This window comes from Prionailurus viverrinus, chromosome C2, assembly GCF_022837055.1.
Source record: "Prionailurus viverrinus isolate Anna chromosome C2, UM_Priviv_1.0, whole genome shotgun sequence".
NCBI classification, from domain to species: Eukaryota; Metazoa; Chordata; class Mammalia; order Carnivora; family Felidae; genus Prionailurus; species Prionailurus viverrinus.
In genome coordinates, this window is record NC_062569.1 from 37,299,356 (window position 1) to 37,314,949 (window position 15,594).

General features: G+C 37.9%; 1 protein-coding gene across 5 annotated transcripts in view; it reads right to left on the reverse strand.

Annotated features, from left to right (window-relative positions):
* TFDP2 (transcription factor Dp-2) overlaps positions 1-15,594 on the reverse strand; it is a 174,862-nt gene that overhangs the window by 76,898 nt on the left and 82,370 nt on the right. The window lies entirely within an intron of this gene.

Here is a 15,594-nt window from a genome sequence, read left to right on the forward strand (position 1 = left end):
GATTACTCTATCAAAAATAGTGGTAGCCTTAAGCCACATGTGGCTATTTAAATTTAAATTGATTAAAGTTAAATAAAATGCAAAACTCAATTTGTCAGTTGCACTATACACATGTTGGGTCCTCAACAGCCACATGTGGCTAACGGCTTGCAGATACAGAACATTTCCATCATCATGGAAAGTTCTATTAAACATCTCTGGTCTAGACAATAACAGCAAACTACTTAAAACAGTAATCTAAATTTTCCTTGATTTGGCCCATTATCTTCTATCTTAGAAGGTATCAAACCTTATCTTCTACCTAAAACTTAACCACAACAAAAAACCAAACAACCTGATTCAAAAATGGGCAAAGGACTTAACCATTTTTCCAAAGAAAATATACAAATAGCCAATATACACATGAAAAGATTTCAATATCTCTAATCTCTAGGGAAATGCAAATTAAAATTATAATGAGGTATCACCTCATAAGCATTAGGATGGCTACTATCAAAACAACAGAAAATAAGTGTTGATGAGGATGTGTGGAAATTGGATTCTTTGAGCACTGTTGATGCAATGTAAAATGTACAGCTACTATGGAAATCAGAATGTTGACACCTCAAGAAATTAAAAACAGGATTACCATATGATTCCACTGGGTCAACTCCACCTCCAGGTATATAGTCAAAAGAATTGAAAGCAGGGCCTAATAGAGACATTTGTACTTCCATGTTCTTAGCAGCATTATTCATAATGGCTAAAACACAGAAGAACCCCATGTGTCCACTGATGCACGAATGATAAGCATAATGTAGTAAATACATACAATAGAATACTACTCAGCCTTAAAAAGGAAGAAAATTCGGGGTGCCTGGGTGGCTCAGTCTGTTAAGTATCCTACTTCAGCTCAGGTCATGATCTTGCACTTCGTGAGTTCGAGCCCATTGGGCTCTCTGCTATCAGCATGGAGCCCACTTTGGGATTCTCTGACCCCCTCTCTCTCTGCCCCTCCCCACTTGTGCTCTGTGTCCCAAAATTAAATAAACATTAAAAAAAAAAAGGAAGAAAATTCTGAGACATGCTACAACACAGATGAACCTTAAGGACAGTACACTATGTCACATAGAGACATATTGTAGGATTCTACTTACATGACTACTTAGAGTTGTCAAAATCATAGAGACATAAAGCAGAATTGTGGCTGTCAGGGGCTTAGGGAGGGGAGAATGGAGAGTTACTATTTCATGGGTAAAGAGTTCAGTTTTGCAAGATGAAAAATTATGGAGATGGATGGTATGATGGTGGCACAACACTATGAATGCATCGGTACCACTGAATGGAATCTTTAAAAATGGCTAACAGGATAAGTTTTATATTATGTCTATTTTACTCTAATAAAAACATTAAAAAAAAAAAACAAGGGGCGCTGGGTGGCTCAGTTGGTCAAGTGACTGACTCTTGATTTTGGCTTAGGTCATGATTTCACAGTTTGTGAGACTGAGCTCTGTGTTGGGCTCTGGCTCCACGCTGTCAGCACGGAGGCTGCTTGGGATTCTCTCTCTCCCTCTCTCTCTCTGCCCCCCCCACTTGTGCACACACACTCTCAAAATAAATATGTTTTAAAAATTAAAAAAAAAATGTAGGAACAGGAGCAGAGGGCATATGGGAAATCTGCACCTTCCCCTTAATTTTACTATGAACCTAAAACTTTGCTGATAAAAGAAAGTCTACTTTTTAAAAAACACATACAACAGTCTTGTGAAAATGTCTTTTCTCCTCTGCTTTACTTCTTCAGTCCACCCACTCCTCTGCATCCATTAGTAGTTCCACCTCTATTATAAGAGCTTCTTTTACTTCTTGAGTCTAACCCAACCTCCTACCTCTATATTCAACATTAAATACATTAAAATATCAAGACCAGGACCGCTAAGATCAATGTGTTATAAAAATAATTTTGGTACAATCTACATTAATTACATGACGATTCTGGGTTTTTTTTTTTTTTAGTTTATTTATTTTGAGAGAGAAAGAGAGAGAGTGAGCTGGGGAGGGGCAGAGAGAGACAGAGAGAGAGAGAGAGAGAGAGAGAGAGAGAGAGAGAGACAGAGAGAGAAAGAGAGAGAGGGAGAGGGAGAGAGGGAATCCTAAGCAGGCTCTACGCTGTCAGTGCAGAGGCTGATGCGGGGTTCAAACATGATCATGACCTGAGCCTAAATTAAGAGTTAGACTCTGAATGAACTGAGCCACCCAGGTGCCCCAAATTACGTGATAAATTCTTGATGAGATGTAAAATTAAGTCAGTTCATTCAATCTATGCATATTTACTAACTGTTCACTAACTGTTACGCCAGCCTTAAGCAGGGGATCTAAAAATACACTGGAGAAGGAAAAAATATAATCCTTAGCCTCAGGAAGTTACAGTTTAATGGAGGAAACACTATACACAAGCAAGCAAATATAAAAATGCCAACTACATCCATTACTAGGAAAGAAACTAGTGGTATCAGAGAGCTGGGAAGTGATATTCCACGTGTGTTCTTTAGACAAAGTGTTCTAGGAAGGTCTCTCTGAAGAAGGTGATATTTAAGCTGCAACCTGGAGGACGAGGAGGTGTCAACATGGTAAAAGCAGGGAGAGGAGCATTTCAGGCAGCAAAGAACCGTGAAAAGGCTCACATAACACCTATAATCTTAAAAGTAAAGCAAATAAACTGAGGAAGCCAAATAAAATTCACATGAGGGATTGCCTCTAGGAGAAAAGTAACTGACTAATTTTTATCTTTTGCACAAAATAGTAGAAGGAAACTATTTCTTATTTTCTTGTCTGAGGCTACAGCAAAGAACATGGGGAATGAATCAGGATTATGGATGCCATTCTGAGAAGTCTAAAAAGGAACACAAGGATTATCAGACCTCAACAAATATTCTCTAAACACATCATGAATGTACAATATTCCACTGTGCAGATGTGTCATATTTTATTTCCCTATAAGTGGATATTTACACAGTCTCTATATTTTGCCATTATACATAATTATGTAGTAAACACTTCTACACTCAAATCTCTTATTTTTTATTTTATTTTTTTGTATTATTTTATTTTTATTTGAGAGAGAGAGACAGAGAGACTGTGTGTGTGAGCAAAGGAGAGAGGCAGAAGAATAGAGGGAGAGAATCTTCAGCAGACTCCACACCCAGCATGGAGCTTGACATGGGGCTCGATCCCATGACCGTGAGATCACAACCTGAGCCGAGATTAAGAGTCAGACGTTCAACTGGCTGAGTCACCCAGGTGCCCCTCAAATCTTTAATTTTTTTCTAATGACAAACTCCCAGAAGGGTTTTTACTAGGTGAAAGCATATCAACTGTTTTCAGGAGTTTGATGTGTATTACCAATTTGCTTCTCGGAGGACTTATACTGACTGACACTCCTAACAGAAGTAGATATGAAGAATAAGAAATAGATAAGAAGATGAGAATAAATACAAGTAGACTAAGAAGTGGATAAGAAGAGGTGCCTGGCTGGCTCAGTCAGTTAAACATCCAATTTTGGCTCAGGTCATGATATTGCAGTTCGTGACTTCAAGTCCCATGTCGGGCTCTGAGCTCACAGCTTAGAGCCTGGAGCCTGCTTTGGATTCTGTGTCTCCCTCTCTCTCTCTCTCTGCCCCTCCCGTTTGTGCTCTGTCTCTCTCTCAAAAATAAATAAACATAAAAAAAAAAAAGAAGTGGATAAGATATGAAGATACCAATTTCCCACACTTTTGCCAACAAGGTCAAAATTTTAAAGAAACTTTTGTTAATTCGACAGAGGAAAAAAGATTTTTTTTGAAATAACTTTTTACATGATGTTCAAAATTTGGACATGCACATTACAGAAAAACAGAAAATACGTAATTAAAACACCCAGAAATAATTATAATTAATGTTTTACATACATATATCAAGTCTTTTCCTATGCTACATATTTTTCTTTTTCTAAAAAAAGCAGGGGGAGTGATCATGCTATATCCATGCTGGTTTAATTTTTTTAATATAATAAATTATTTAGTTTGTAACATCTATAGAATACCATCATACAACAGTGTCACATGCTCAATTAATTATCTAACTGCTTCCAATTTTTCATTCTTATCAACAATGCTGTGGTAAATATTCTTTGCCAAAATCTTCCCACAGATCTTCTTTAATCAGGATAAATCCACAGAAGAGAAAATCTGAGCCAGACTTTGCCTATTTTGAAGATTTTTGATAGGCACTGAGCAAATTATCCTCCAGAGAGGTTGTATCACTCTGAGTCCCTAGACCATCCTCTACTACCCCAAGGTGGGTATTAACAACAACAAAACAGCAAAATCTTTGCTGAACTGACTGGCAAACATTGGCTTTTGTTATTTAAATTTGCATTTTGGGGCGCCTGGGTAGCTCAGTTGGTTAAAGCGTCAGACTTTGGCTCAGGTCATGATCTCACAGTTCGTGGGTTCGAGCCCCGCACCAGGCTCTGTGCTAACAGCTCAGAGCCTGGAGCCTGCTTCTGATTCTGTGTCTCTTCCTCTCTGGGCCCCTCCCCTGCTCATGCTGTCTCTCTCTGTCTCTCAAAAATAAATAAATGTAAAAAAAAATTTAAAATAAAATAAAATAAATTTTCATTTTGATTACTGGTCCAGTTGAATACATGTTTATGTTTTTATTATCCATTTACATTTCTTTTGTGAATTTTCCATACTGCTACTGTTTTTTTCTTATAATGCCAATATTTAATGTATTTATTTGTTTTATATGTAGTTATGTTTACTAAGCCTCTGCTGGTTTGTGAAGTTTCTCAAATCTGCCTTGGTTTTGATGGCCTTGACAGTTTTGAGAAGTATTAGGCATTTTGTACAATGCCACTCAATATGGGTTTGTCTGATTTTTTCTCATTGTTAGACTAGGGTTATGAGTTATAGGGAAGAAGATGTCATCACATCATATCAAGGGCACCTGCTATCAACATGACTTATGGCTGAGAAAGTGAACTTTGAGGATTAACTGGCTAGGGCTATTTTTCTAGGTGTCTCCACCATAAAGTTACTCTCCCACCTCCACCCTTTGTTCCCATAAACTACAATTTGGAAACACCACACTAAGTGCAGCCCATATTCAAGGCAGGGTTGGAGAGTTTACGCTCTACCTCCTTGAGGGAGAAGTGTCTCAATCAGTGTCTAAGTAAATTATTTGGAATTCTGTATGGAGACTTGTCTCTTCTCCCTCACTTATTTATTCAATCACTATTTATATGAGTATGTACTCATGTATTTTTATTTTTTTAATGTTTATTTATTTTTTGGACGGGGGAGGGACAGAGAGAGAGAGAGAGAGAGACAGAGACAGAGGATCTGAAGCAGGCTCTGTGCTGACAGCAGAGAGCCCAGTGTGGGGCTCAAACTCATGAACCATGAGATCATGACCTGAGTGGAAGTTGGACACTTAACTGATGGAGCCACCGAGGCGCCCCTCACGTATTTTTATTTCATACCTTAGGTTAAAATCCAACACTGCCCTATTTATTTTGCTGCTCAAATTGCTCCACTTTTGGCCGCTGGGAACTTTTTCAAGTTGGCTCCTGTGTCGCTCTGCAGGATCCACTTTTTTTGGTAGCACTTCCTTACTTTCTGGTATAATAAGGCACTCCAGCTTCATCTTGTGTATTTCCTGCCCCAAACCTAGGTTAGCTATTTTTCTATTTTATTTTTATTTTTTAAAATTTTATTTTAGAGAGAGAGTGTGAGAGTGCGAGTGGGGGAGAGGCAGAGCGAGAGGGAGAGAATCTCAAGCAGGCTCCAGGTAGCACAGAGCCCAACTCGGGGCTGGATCCCATGAGACTTGAGATAATGACCTGAGCTGATATCAAGAGCTGGACACTTAACTGATTGAGCCACCCAGGTGCCCCTACATTAGCTATTTTTCTAAGGAGTCTTAGAGAATAGTATTAGAAACCAAAATCTGGGGGTCCCTAAGTGGCTCAGTCGGTTAAGTGTCTGACTTTGGCTCAGGTCATGATCTCACGGTCATGATCGTGAGTTCGAGGCATGTGTCGGGCTCTGTGCTGACAGCTCAGAGCCTGGAGCCTGCTTCAGATTCTGTGTCTCCCTCTGTCTCTGACCCTCCCCTGTTCATGCTCTGTCTCTGTCTCAAAAATAAATAAATGTAAAAAAAAAAAAAAGAAAAACAATTGCTTTTTCTGTATATCACAGCAATAATAGTAACTTAAATATCACTTGGTATTTCCTTCATCTGCTAATACAAATATTCCAGACCCTACAAAGTCTCCAACAGCCCACACAGATTTCTGTGAGCCTCTAGAGCAGTGATCCCCAGCCCTGGCTGCATATTAGAATAGACTAGGAAACTTACATCCAAGTCACACCTCAGAGCAACTCCATCTGAATCATTGAGGGCAGGACTAAGGCATAAATATGGCTCTAAAGGAATCAGATGATTTTAGTGTGTATCGAAGCTAAGAAACACCACTTTAGTCTTTTACGTGGCTTCATTAAAAGCTCATTCCTAGTAAGTATTGCTGAGTAATGCTGCCTCCACTAGGGACACATCACCTCCCCCTTCCTCTGTGGGAACACTGGTAGTCTATGAGATGCCAAAGTTTCAAGTTTTGCCTTTTCTGAAATAAGGAAGAATATTTTGCTCCCTTACTATATTATATTACCCTATAAGGGATACACATAGACAGTACTGCTAGCGAGTTAATAAGATCACTCTCATGAAATTATATTTTAAAAGCTAATTGTTTTGTTGTTTCATAAAAATTTACACCTACCCTATTCTCTTAAGAGTCACACATGACTTGAATAGGTCTGGCCATAAGACAAACTCTACTACCATTATGCAGTATTAAGAATTATTTCTAGGGCACCTGGGTGGCTCAGTTGGTTAAGCATCTGTCTCTTGATTTCAGCTCAGGTCATGATCTCACAGTTCATGAGTTCGAGCCCCGCATCGGGCTCTTGTGATGACAGTGCAGAACCTGCTTGGCATTTTGTCTCCCTCTCTCTCTGTACCTCCCCACCTTTTCTCTCTCAAGAATTAATTAATTAATTAACTAATTAATTAAAAAAGAATTATTTTCCCTTTCTAAAGACCAACATTTTTCTTGAAGGTTCAAACCTCTTTCTTCCCTTGACGCACACTGAACATAATCACAGCAATACTAGAACCTAAACCTAGCTCAACTTCTGACTGACTGCCTCAATCCCATAAACAAATGGCCTAACAAAAGAAGTGTGCCCATTTCCAGGCATAGGTACTATTTACTTCAATCTCCACTGTTCTTTTATATGAAATGTCTGGCATTAAAACTGTAACACACCTACAATAGGGGGGAAAAAACAATTGCAAGAGATCAATCAATCAATTGAAACAGACTTATATATGACCCAGATTTTAGAAACATAAGACAAGGGCTTTAAAATAACTATTTCAACTTTCTCATTATTAGACTGGACAAAAATTTCTTCCTCTCTTTAATCTTTAATCACTTTGATAACTGAGAATATAAACCAAAACACTAACAATGTATTATAGGGTTGTAATAATGTAAAAACAAAATGTATGCTAACAATGCACAAAAGATAAGAGAGTAGAAAAGGAAGTATACATGGTATGGTAACATTCTTTGAAAGTAGACTGTGACAGGGGCGCCTGGGTGGCTTAACTGGATGGTTAAGCATCCAATTTTTGACTTGAGCTCAGGTCATGATCTCACAATTTGTGGGTTCAAGCCCCGCATTGGGCTCCACACTGAGAGCAGAGAGCCCACTTCGGATCCTCTATCTCCCTCTCTCTCTGCCCCTCCCTTGCTTATTCTCTCTTGCTCTCAAAATAAATAAATAAAACTTAAAAAAAATTTTTAAAAAGAAAGAGACTGTGGTAACTTAAAGATGTACTCTGTAAACCTTAGTGCAAATACTAAAAAAAAAAAAATTAAAACGAGGTATAACAAATCAGCAAAGTAGAAAGTAGAAATAAAATGGAATCACAATAAAAATACCTAATTTATCCAAAATAAATAAAGGGGGAAAAAAAGGAAAGGAATAGAGAACAGAAGGGACATACAGGAAGAAAAAAAAAAACAAAACTAGCAATATGGCAGATTATTTTTTTTAATATGAAATTTATTGTTAGCAATATGGCAGATTTAAATCCAACATCTCAATAATTACATTGAATATAACTTATCTAGAGACCCTAATTAAAATTCATAGATTCCCAGAACAAGCACTGTTACCAGGGATAAACACGGGTATTACATAATGATATGAGAAAACAGCACAAAAAAACCAAAATAACATATAACAATCCTGACTGTGCATGTACCCAACAACAGAGTTTCAAAATATATGTAAGAAAGTGACAACTCAAAGAAGAAATAGAAAAGGCACCATTAAAACTGGCGACCAACATTGCTCTCTCAGTAATCAACAGAACAAGTGGACACAAAATAAAGATATAGAGATTCTGGGGGCACCTAGGCAGTTCAGTCAGTTAGGTGTCTGCTTTGGCTCAGGTCATGACCTTGGAGTTCATGGGTTCAAGCCCCATGCTTGGCTCTGTGCTGGCAGCTCGGAACCTGGAGCTTGCTTTCAGATGCTGTGTCTCCCTCTCTCTCTGCCCCTCTCCTGCTTGCACTCTGTCTCTCTCAAAAAATAAACATTTTTTTTAATTTTAAAAAAAGATATGGAAAATCTGAGAAACACTAGCAATCAAGCTGGCATCATTAATATTTATAGAACACTCCATTCAACATCTGCAAAATCCACAATCTTTTCAGTACACTTGGAACATTAACTGAGATACGCCATATGACAGATCTTGAAGCAAACTTCAAAACTGTAAAACAAAGGATGGTCTCTGATCACAAAAGAATTAAATTAGAAATCAATAACAAAGATTTCTGGAAAATTCCCAATTAAACAACACATTTCCAAATTCATTGAAGGATACAAACTACCAGAGCTCACTCAAAAAGAAAAAACAAACAAACAAAAGAAACCCCCAAAACCAAAAAAAACAGACAACCTGAATAGCCCCATACCTATTACAGAAATTTAATTCCCAGTTTAAAACTTCACCACAAAGAAAACTCTAGGCCCAAAGGTCTTCAATGGCAATTTCTACCAAACATTTATGGAAAAACTAATCTAATATTATACAAACTCTTCCAGAAAACAGAGGGGTAGAAAACATTTTCCAACTCATTTGATAAGGCCAGCACTAACCAGATACAAAACCAAACAAATTACAAGAAATTCCAAACCAATATCCTTCTTGAACACAGTTGCAAAAAACCAGTTAATTAAGCCTTAAAAAGGAAGGAAATTCTGATACATGCTATAATTAGACAAACCTTGAAAATATTATGCTAAGTACAATAAGCCAAAGAACAAATAATATATATCTCCACTTACATAAGTTACCTAGAATAATCAAATTCATAAAGACAAAAAGTGAGACCCAATGGTTACTAGCGGCCAGAAAAGGGGGAATAGGGAATTATTATTTCATTGGTATGGAGTTTCTGTTTGGGATGATGAGAAAAATGGTGATGGATAGTGGTGATAGTTGCACAACAATGTGAACGTACTTAAAGCCACCAAATTATAAACTTGAAGATAGGGGCACCTGGGTGGCTCAGTCCGTTAAACGTTTGACTCTTGATTTCAACTCAGGTCATGATGTCAGTTTGTGAGACTGAACCCTGCATCAAGATGCTATTCAGCATTGAGCCTGCTTGGGATTCTCTCTCTCCCTCTCTCTTGGCCTCTCCCCCGCTCACATATTCCCACATATGTGCTCTCTCTCTCTCCCTCTTTCAAAATAAATAAATAAAGTTCAAAAAGAAAATGGTTGAAATAGTAACTTTTATGTTATGTATATTTTACCACTATAAAAAAGATTCTTAACAAAATGTTAGCAAATGATACAGCAATAGATAAAAAAGGATATTACATTTTGAGCACATGGTGTCTATCCAAGGAATGCTGGCTGGCACAGACACTCCAAATCTATTCTAAAAAGCTAGCAAAAGTAATACATTTTAGTAAACTAGTGAGTTTAGCAAGATTGCAGGTCTCATTATATACAACATACAAAAAACAGAAACGAGTAAACTTTACTGCATGTAGTTACCTCAATAAACCTGACTTAAAAAAAAAAACAAAGCAACAGAGGGGTGCCTGGGTGGCTCAGATGGTTAAGCATCAACAGTGAAAATGTACTTAAAGCCACCAAATGACACATTTGAAAATGACTGAAATATGGGTGCCTGGGTGGCTGAGTTGGTTAAGCATCAGATTCTTGATTGTGGCCCAGGTCAATAGCTTGAGGTTGTGAGATCAAGCCCTGCACCAGGCTGGGTGTGGAGCCTGCTTAAGATTCTGTCTCTCCCCCTTCCTCTGTCCCTCCCCACTACTTGTGCATGAACGCGCAGGCAATCTCTCAAAAAACCAAAAACCAAAAACCAAAACAAAAAAACAAAAACAGAAAACCAAATAAATAATAATGGTGCCGGTGAACCTTCTTATCTTGTTTCTATTTTAAATGGGAATTCCCTTTCTAATGGAAATGTTTTTAACATGATATTGGCTAATTAACTTGAAGATGGACTTTTAGGTGACTCAGTTGGCTAGGTGTCCCACTCTTGATTTCAGCTCAGGTCATGATCTCACAATTTGTGAGTTAGTGCCCCGAGCTGGGCTCTGCCCTGATAATGTGGAGCCTGCTTGGGATTCTCTCTCTCTGCCCCTCCACTGCTCTCTCTCAAAATAAATAAACTTAAAAAAAAAAAAAAAAAAGATGGACTTTTAGAAAATATATAGTTTAATCTTTTAATTCCTACTTCATCGAGATTTTTTAAAAAGTGACCCAATTTTTAAAACTGTAGCCCGTAAAGTATTTCAGACAAAAATATGTCTCCCATTTATCTACTTATATAAATGTATTATCGGTAATTTCTTATCATACTTTCTTGAAACAAATTCTATCTGGTTCATGCTATATAGTTCTCTTATGATAATGTCAATTTTATTTGCTAATAATTTGGTTGTTTGCTTTAATAGTTGTGTGATTGGTTTGCTACTTTCTGTAGTGTTACATTTTATTATGTGAGTTAAATTAGTTTTTCATGCAATGGAAGCCTTTGGTTTTACAGTCTGCACGTTTTATCGGCTGAATTATATATTCACAGCAACAGGAGAAAAGCTTACCCATTAATACTGTGAGAAGAGTCTTTTTAAAAGTGATTTTGAGGCGGGGGGCAGGGAACCTGGGTGGCTCAGTCGGTTGGGCGTCTAACTCTTGATTTTGGTTCAGGTTGTGATCCCAGGTCTGTGAGATCAAGCCCTGTGTCAGGGTCCTTGCTGAGCATACAGCCTGCTTAAGATTCTCTCTCTCTCTCTCTCTCTCTCTCTCTCTCTCTCTCTCTCTCTCTCCCTCTGCCCCTCTCCCTTGCTTGCATGCTCTTTCTCTCTCTCTAAAGAAAAATGAGTTTTGGGGATAATAATATTTATTATTTCTTCCAACCTATTAGAATTCAAGTTTTCTACTTTTTAACGTTTATTTATTTTTGGGACAGAGAGAGACAGAGCATGAACGGGGGAGGGGCAGAGAGAGAGGGAGACACAGAATCGGAAACAGGCTCCAGGCTCTGAGCCATCAGCCCAGAGCCCGACGCGGGGCTCGAACTCGCGGACCGCGAGATCGTGACCTGGCTGAAGTCGGACGCTTAACCGACTGCGCCACCCAGGCGCCCCTCTACTTTTTAAAATAATCAATTTTGGGGGCACCTGGCTGGCTGAGTCAATACAGCATGTGACTCTTGATCTCGGGTTCAAGCCCCATGTTGATGGTGTAGAGTTTACTGAAAAATGATAAAACAGACTTTTTTAAAAGTCTATTTATTTATTTTGAGAGAGAGAGAGAGAGAGAGAGAGAGAGAGAGAGAGAGAATGAGTGGGGGGAGGGGCAGAGAGAGAGAGAATCCTAAGCAGGCTTCACGCTGTCAGTGCAGAGTCCAATGCAGGGCTCAAACTAATGAACTATGAGATCATGACCTGGGCAGAAATCAGGAGTTGGACACTTAACTGACCATCCAGGCTCCCCAAACAGACTTAAAAAAAAATAGATTAGAGGTATGTAAATGGCTCAGTCAGCTAAGTGTCCGACTCTTAGCTTCAGCTCAGATCATGACACCAGTTTGTGGCTTTGAGTCCTGTGTCAGGCTCCAGGCTGACAGTGCAGAGCCTGCTTGGGATTCTCTCTTTCCCTCTCTCTCTGCCCCTCACCCTTCCTTTCAAAATAAACAAACTTTAATGTTAACATATTCAATTTTGATCATTTATATTTCCCCCAAATAATTTCTTTCATCAGTATTTTCAAATTTTTAACATAATTGCTATATGGTAATTTGATAATTTTTAAAAATTCTATATAAAGATTCCTCTAATATTCTAACATTAAACTAAATGACTTCCTAGAGTTTGTTTATTACCAGGACAATTTACCTGGATTTTTGTTTTACCACTTTTCTATCTTCTGATTTTGCTCAATTTTGTCTTTACATTTATATATTCCTCCTCTTGCTAACCTTTGTTTAACTTTGGGAGGTGAATTCATTGTTTCATTCCATTTTATTATTTTTTTTGAAGTTTATTTTTCTAGTAATCCCTACACCCAATGTGAGGCTTGAATTTGCCACCCTGAGATCAAGAGTTGCATGCTCTTCCAACTGAGCCAGACAGGTGCCCCTCATTCCATCTAAAATTTTTTAAATTTTATTTTGAAAAGAGAGAGAGAAAAAGCATGAGTGGGGGAGAGGGGCAGCGGGAAGGAGAGAGAGAGGGAGAGAGAGAATCTTAAGCAGGCTCCACGTTCAACATGGAGCCCTACATGGGGCTGGATTTCATGACCCTGGGATCATGACCTGAGCTAAAATCAAAGAGTTGCATGCTCAACCAACTGGGCTACCGAGGCACCCCTCCCTTTATTCCATTTTAAAATAATAAAAGCACATAAACAGCTTTGGCTGCATCCCATATATATGTGTATAGGTATGTATAAATAAAATTATAATTTCCTCTTATTTTTAATAGTTGTTGCAGTTTAGTTTTCCGCTTTGATTTAATAGCTTTTTGGAGAAAGAACTGACAAATGGGCTTCATTCATTAATTTCAAGTTTATTGCATTTTGGCCAGATACAATGGTCTATCACATTCCTGCTCAGTAAGCTACATTGATATTTTTGTCTTCTAGTATGACAACTGTCTGTAAATACTCTATGAATGCTTGAGGAGAGGGGTTATTCTCTGTTTCTAATGTACTCAGTTTCAGAGTTGAATTAATGTGAGGAAGGTTTTCATTTAGGGCAGTGGCAGAGATGGGAAATTGGTTATATATGGGAAATTAATCACATAAGTAAACACCTAAAGGATAATGGAAGACAGGACTTCTCGAAGACTGTTTAGCTTGAAAGCAACTACCAAACTGTCTTCCAAAGTGCCTGCATCATTTTGCATTTTCTGTAACAATAAATGAGAGTCCCTTTTGCTCCACATACTTATCAACAATTTGGCATTGTCATCTTGTTGGATTTTAGCCATTCTAAAAGGAGTATAGTGCTATTTCACTGTTGTTTTAGCTTGCAATTCCTTATTGACAAATGATACTATCTTTTCATTTTCTTCTGTATACATCCTTTGGTGAGGTGTCTGCCCACTTTTCAATTCAGTTGTTTGTTTTCTTATTGTTGTTGAATACAATTCTTGTTATTATTCTTTTCATATTTTGGATACCTATTTAGGTAGTCAAGAATTTCTTACCCAAAGAGAAGTCTGGCTTTTGTCCTTAGTTCCTGGGAGGTAATCTCTAAACTCTTAAAACGTCTTGCCTGATAAAAGTGTTTAAAAATATGATAAAGGGTGGAGGCTTTGAGTCATATCAACAATGAGACTTAGACTGGGGGTGTTTGAGTCACATCAACTAACCTACTGAGGGACTGGAGACAAATGAGTCACATGAACTGCTAGTCAGGTTTAGGTGATGGAACCCCAAAAAAGACTCCAGACACCAAAGCTCATGTGAGTTTTTCTGGTTGGCAATACTCTGTGCAAAGCTGTCAAGCATCAATATTGGTAAAGTAACACTGTCCATGTCTCCATGGGAAGAAGACAACTGGAGGCTCCACATTGGTACTTTTCTGGACTTTGGCCTATATGCCTTTTCACTTGACTGGTTATTTTTTCCATTTGAGAGAGAGAGAGAGAGAGGGAGAGAGAGAGAGAGAGAGAGAGAGAGAGAGAGAGAGAGAGGAGAGGGGCAGAAGGAGAGAGAGAGAATCTCCAAGCTGAGCATGGCACCTGACACAGGACTCAATGTCATGATCCTGCGATCATGACCAGAACCAAAATCAAGAGTTGGACACTCAACAAACTAAGCCACCCAGGTGCCCCTTCACTTGAATGATTTTAATTTGCATCCTTTAGCTGTAATAAGCCATAACCATGAGTAAAATATCTTTCAATGAATTCTGTGAGTCCTTCTAAACCTACCAAACCTGAAGGTAATTTACGAGACCCTTGAACTTGCAACTGATGTCAGAAGTAAGGGTAGCCTTTTGTGCACTGCTCCCTAACTTTGCAACTGGCTGACTTTGTAAAGTCCTTCATCAGATATGTTTTGCTGTTGTATCTAAAAAGGTGTTGCCAAACCCAAAGTCACCTAGATTTTCTGCTACTTTTCTTCTAGAAGCTTTATCTTTTTAGGTTTTACATTTAAGTCTATTAATCATGTCCAGTTAATTTTTGTGAAAGGTGTAAGATCTATGTATAGGTTCATTTTTTTGCATGTAAACTTCAATTGCTCCTGCCTCATTTACTGAAAAGACTCTCCTTTCTCCACTGAATTGCCCTTCCTCCTTCCTGATCTTCCTCAAAGATCAGTCAACTATATTTCTGGGCTCTATATTCTGCTTCATTGATCTAAATATCTTTCTTTCACTTATACTACACTGTCTTGATTACTGTAGCTTTATAGTAAGCATCAAAATCAGGTCATGTAAATCTTGGATATTGTTTTTTTGACCCAACTTGAGTCTCTGTCTTCTAAATGTATATGTTAATGTATTCATTTTTATTCTCATTGATGATAAGGTGGTCTTACATTCTATCACTCCATTATTCTTGCACCTCTTTAATATTATCTCCTTTATTTTCTGCCCTTTGCTAATAGGCAAATGTGTAGACATTTTCCTTTTCCTAATAACACCATAAATATTGTTCCATTGTCTTTTGCTATTTAATAGTGAACATAAACTCTTTGATTAGTTTTATTTAGAGCTTTTGTAGCAGTCTCCTTTTCACCTTTTGCCTGGATGCTTACAGCGTATCTTTTAATCCTCAAAATTTTCAACCTGTTATATCTCGTATTCATATATCAGTGAAATCCTTCCAATTATAAACTTAGGCTTTCTTAAGTTCAAGGATGTTGTCATCTACTTCACCTTTGATTATTGCTTCTCTTCTATTTATTATTCTTTTATTCAGGAATACTATTCATCTACAC